Raw genomic sequence first — 6000 nt, forward strand, 5'->3', positions numbered from 1 at the left:
ACAATAAAAGATGTTGTGCAGAATGTAGATGTGGTGGCAGGTATGCTTGATATAAACTCAGTAGAAGTTAAAGTGTTAATGGATTGTGGAGCAACTAGATCCTTTATTGCTGAAAGTGTTATTGCTAGATTAAAGCGTGTTGCATACCCTCTCGAACCTAATTTGATTAGAGAAGTAGCGAATTAAGAAAGAGTTACTGCTAAGAGAATCTGTCCCATTTACGATAGGATTACAGAAGGTTGGCACTTTTCCGCCGACTTAATTTTTTTTTAAGTTAGGAGAATTCGACATTTTATTAGGGATGAATTGGTTTTCAAACCACTATGTGCAAATAGAATGTAGAAGCAAGAAAGTGAAATTAGAGACCAAGGATGGTATTGAAGTGATATTCAAAGGAAAGAAGCAAGAGAAGAAGTTTCTAATGGCTATCCAGATAAAGAGACTATTACGACATGGGTGTGAAGCATTTTTAGCACATCTGGAGGATGTAGAAATGGAGTCCTTAAAGATTAAAGATATTCCAGTAGTTAAAGATTTTCTCGATGTGTTTCCAGATGAAATACCTGGACTACCTCCGGATCGAGAGGTCCCGTTTACGATTGATTTGGCTCCTGAAACGGAATCAATATCGAAAGCTCCCTATCGAATGGCCCCTGTCGAGATAAAAGAGTTAGCGACGTATTTACAGGAATTGCTGGGCAAAAGAGTTATTTGCTTGAGTGTATCCCTGAGGGGTGCACCAGTTCTATTTTTAAATAAGAAATATGAAAGTATGAGGCTGTGTATCAACTATCGTGAATTGAATGAGTTGAGGAATAAGAATAAGTATCCTATACCGCGAATCGATGACTTGCTTTGATAAATAGGAAGGAGATACTTGTTTCTCAAAGATTGACTTACGATCTGGGTATTATCAGCTGAAGATTAAGCGGACGATATACCCAAGACGGCGTTTGGAACAAGATATGGACACAATGAGTTCTTGTGATGAAGTTTGGATTGACAAATATGCCAGCTGCATTTATGGATCTCGGGAATAGAGTATTCAAGGAATATTTGGATAAGTTCATGACCGTATTATTTATTGATGATATCTTGATATACTCCAAGAAGGAGGAAGAATACATGGAATATTTGAGGATTTCTTTGGATATTTTGAGGAAAGAGAAGTTATATGCAAAGTTTCGAAGCGTGAGTTTTGGATAAAGGAAGTTTAATTTCTTGAACATGTAGTTAATAGTGAAGGTATTATAAGTAGACCCAGCCAAAATAGAAGCTGTGACAAATTGGGATAGGCCTAAGACTCATATAGAAGTCATAAGCTCTCTTAGATTAGCCGGGCATTACAGGAAATTTGTACAAGATTTTTCTAAGATTGTTGTCCCATTGACTAAGTTGACAAGGAAGAATGAAAAGTTTGTTTGGATGGATAAGTGTGAAGGAAGCTTTTAAAAGTTAAATAAAAGGTTGGTAACCGCATTAGTGTAGGTTTCACCCGATGAAAAGGTAAGTTTGTGATCTACAACGATCCTTCGTATAAAGGGCTATGTTGTGTGTTGATGCAACACAGGAAAATGATAGTATCTGTGACAAGGAAATTAAAGCCATACGAGCAGAAATATCTTACGCATGATCTTGAATTAGCAGCGATTATATTTGCCCTTAAGATTTAGAGGCATTATTCGTATGGTGTAAAGTGGAGATTTATACGGACCACAAAAGCTTAAAGTATATTATTACGTAGAAAGAATTGACTATGTGGCGAAGGAGATGGTTGGAATTGATTAAAGATTATGATGGTATTATCAGTTATCCTCCTGGAAAGGTGAATGTTGTAGCAGATGCGCTAAGCCGTAAAGGAAGGTTGAATGTGTTAAACTTCATTTGAGGAATTAATGAAGGATTTTGGGAAGTTGGAAAATAGAAGTGCGAATTCCAGAAATGGGAAGCGAGGTAATGTATGCAATGACTTTTTAGCCAGAAATTTTAGAAAATATTCGACGTCATCAAGAACAAATGATGAACCACGAGAAGGATAAGTTTTCTGGAAAAGAAATTAAGGCTCAAAAGGATAATAAAGGAATATACCAAGTTGCGTTATCTGAAATTTTTAGTGTTATGGAATTGAAACAGGAGATTCTTCATGAAGCGCATAACTCAAGATTATTGATTCACCATGGAAGTACAAAAATGTAAAAGGACTTAAAAGAAAGTTATTGGTGGCCAAATATGAAAAAGGAAGATTGCAAAACAGATAAGTAAATGCTATACAGTGCCATAAAGTAAAAGCGGAACATCAGCGACCGAGTGGATTGTTTCAACCACTAGACATATCTAAACGGAAATGGGAGCTTATCGCCATGAATTTCGTGGTAAGATTACCAAAGACTAAGTCTAATCATGACACAATATGGGTAATAACTGATCGATTGACAAAGTCAGCATGTTTCTTGCATATTAGTGAAAGATTCTCATTGGAAAATTTTAGTTAAGATGTATGTGGATAAAATCGTGATACGTCACGGAGTTCCAGTGTCTATCGTATCCGGTAGAGATCCGAAATTTAACTCGAGATCTTGGCGACAATTTCATGATCATTTGGAAGCTAAATTGAAAAATAAGTACGACATATCATCCATAGATCATCGGACAAAGCGAAAGGACTATTCAAACAATCGAAGATACGTTGCGAAATTGTGCATTGGATTTCAAAGAGAATTGAGATGACCTTTTTCCTTTGATTGAATTCTCTTATAAAAATAGTTATCACACAATTATCGATATGCTACCTTATGAGGCATTGTATGGAAGAAAGTGCAGATCCCCTACCTAGTGGGACGAATTTGGCGAATGTAAATTATTAGCCCATAGTTGATGCAACAGATGAAAGAGAAAATAAATGTGATTCGCAAAAGGCTGATTGCTGCTCAAGATCGACAGAAGAGAGGTGTAGATCAAAATAATAAAGGATGTGATGTTCGCAGCCGCAATCAAAGTATTGTTAAAGATCCCTCCATGGAAAGGTCTTTCCAGATTCGGGAAGAACGGTAAGCTGAGTCCTAAATATACTGGACCATACGAAGTGCTAAGGCAAATTGGAAAAGTAGCATATAAGTTAGCATTACCTTCGCAGATGCAACATCTTCATAACATGTTTCACGTTTCTCTTCTGAAGAAGTATAATGTTGATGCTAGTCACATGATTGAGCTAGGACCCATGGAAATTCAATGAGATCTATCATATGTGGAGCATCTAGTATAAATTCTAGATTGTAAAGAAAAATCTCTTAGAAATAAAGTGGTGTATCTAGTTAGAGTTTTGTGGGAGAAATATCCCCATTCTAATTGTTTAGATTAGATTCTGAGGACAAAATCCTTTTAAGGGGGGTAGAATGTAACGACTGGGAATTTTCGTGAATTAATTTTGCGAGTAAAGTGTAATTATGTGAATTATGTGAGAATGGAAATATTAAAATAAATTTTATATTCCAGTTTAACGTGTCAGCTGGTATAAAGAGAATGATTGTGAAGCGTAGTTGAAAACGCTCAGCGTCGGGCCGTCAGTCAGGACGCGACCCGTTACGTGAAGAATGAATATTAGTAAACAGGAAAATTTTATGATTAAGTATATTTCATTACGATACGTGATATGTGAATCTATGTTGTTAACTATTAAGGTGCATGATTATTTGATTATATGCTTGTATGATATTATTTGGAATTTTAGAAAATAAGAAGTGCATTAATTGTTATTTATATAGGTTATAAATGCATTTTTATTCTTTAAGAAAAATAGTTTTTAAAATTATTTTTATTAATAAATTTCGAATTTGATTTTATTAAAATTCCTAAAATTCTAAGCTATTTTATGATGTCACTCTTGTAATTTATAGATTTATGGTTTTATTTATAAAATGTATTCTTTGTAATTAATTAGATTAATAATTATTAGAATAATTAAATGCCCTTGCATGCATTTCCACTCACATTATAAGAGAGGGATAGTTGTGTCATTAACCACCCCACTATCTCCATTCAACTTATCCAAATGACCATACTATCCTTGCATGCATTTTGTGCTAATAATGAAAGAAGGGTACAAGGATAATTTCTCTTTTCCACAAACTTGTAAGTATAAAAGGAGAGAAGTGTGGTCATTTCCAAATTCATTCTATCTTTTCCTTTCTCTTTCTCTCTCTCTCTCTCTTTTCTCTCATCTCTCTTTTCTCTCTTCTCTCCCGAACTCTCCCTCTTGGCTCTCTCTCTCTCTCTCACACTCTTTCTTTCTTTCTCTTACATGCAACAACAAAAACTAATATAAATTCAATGATCTTGCCATTTATCTTCGTCCTTTTCAATTCTCTATCCAGATACTCTTTGCATGTAAGCGTGTAAGGAAGTTTTTGCATCAACATCTCTTGGTTATATCTAAGAAAATACAATTTCTTCGTGTATGACCTTAAGAGAGAGTATAGTACATAAGTTATGTGATTTTCCTGGTTTGTTTTGGAGATAGGTTCAACTTTTGCTATTAAAAAGGTGGGTTTTGATTTTGATTCAAAGTTTACAAAGGGTTTTGGTTCAAAGATTTGGTTTTTGGTTCGAATGAATAAGTTTTGCAAAAAGGTTTTAATTTTCAATTAGTTTTGATGATATATATATATAAACCTTTGTTTTTGAATTGGTTTCCTCGCATGCATATAAAGTCCTAAGTGTAATCAAGTTATATTTTGTTTGGTTTGGAAATAATATGGGTTAAATGATTAGATCATGGTTTTAATTAAGTTGGATTTATGATTTTGAGTATTGCATGTTGAGTTGACTGATTGCATATCGATTCTACAAGTTGTTTTGTTGTTAATTGGGTTATTATTTAATTTAGAAATAGAATTTGGTTTATATTGGATATGTGAGTAGATAAGTTCTGATCATTGACAGCATGGATTTCATTCTATTTTCAAAGGAATAAATGATTGGATTCATGTTTGTTAAGATTTTGTTCAAAAATAATGTTTTAGTTCGGTTTTTAATTTAAAAGAAATGATTTCAAGAAGTGTTCTTCTTTGGAATGGATTAAAATAGGTTTAAATTGTAAATGGAACCTTGCATGTCGATATTTGATAAATTATTTGTATTTTATTGAAAAAGCCGAATGGTATTAAAAAGGGTTGATTCAAGTTGTTTGGTCAATTTGATTTTAGAGTCAAATTATATGGTTTGTGTAAGATTGATTTGGTGTTTAAAAGATGTTTGGTTGGTTGCATGTCAGGTTAAGTGGTTTCATGTTGATTTCTTGGCTTGGTACCATTTGTTTATGTTCAAATTTTATAGTTAAAAATGAAGGAATAGTTGTTTGGTTGTCTAGTTATTTAGATCATGATTGTTTTGTTAAGATATAGATTTAAGTTTACAAGTATATACTCGCTATGTGTTATATGAGTACTCTATGATTATGCTTGAATATATGAGTTAAGTATATAAGTATATACTACTAAGTGCTATGTGAATATTATGTGATTATACTCGTGTATATAAGTTAAGCTTCAATGCGAGTTGGGATAATAGTTAGACGTTTAGGGAACGTCGAGTGCAAATAAGTATCTAATTAGGGATTATGTTTTCGATTGTAGATTCAAATAGTGGAGGCATTCAGGCTAGAAAAGGGAAAGGAAACTTAGGTGGCAATAGTTCAGCTTCTGTAGTTTAGTTTCAATTTATGTAAAGCATGAAAACGATTTAAGGCAAGTAACTTTGCCTTGTCTTATGAATTGATATTGTTAATGCCATGATAAAGTAGTGATTCTTTTTTTATACTGGTGATAAACCTGTTATTGATTTATGAGAACCCTAATATTGATTCTTGTGATAACTTGTTATTGAATCCTGTTCGACCGTTTACAACCACTTGATTGATTCATACCCGATTACATTGTCTATTTCCTTTGTCACCCTATGATCTCGTAAACCCTAGGAGAACCTTTATGAATTCCCTTGTAAAAT

This window comes from Apium graveolens, chromosome 2 (assembly GCF_009905375.1).
Source record: "Apium graveolens cultivar Ventura chromosome 2, ASM990537v1, whole genome shotgun sequence".
NCBI classification, from domain to species: Eukaryota; Viridiplantae; Streptophyta; class Magnoliopsida; order Apiales; family Apiaceae; genus Apium; species Apium graveolens.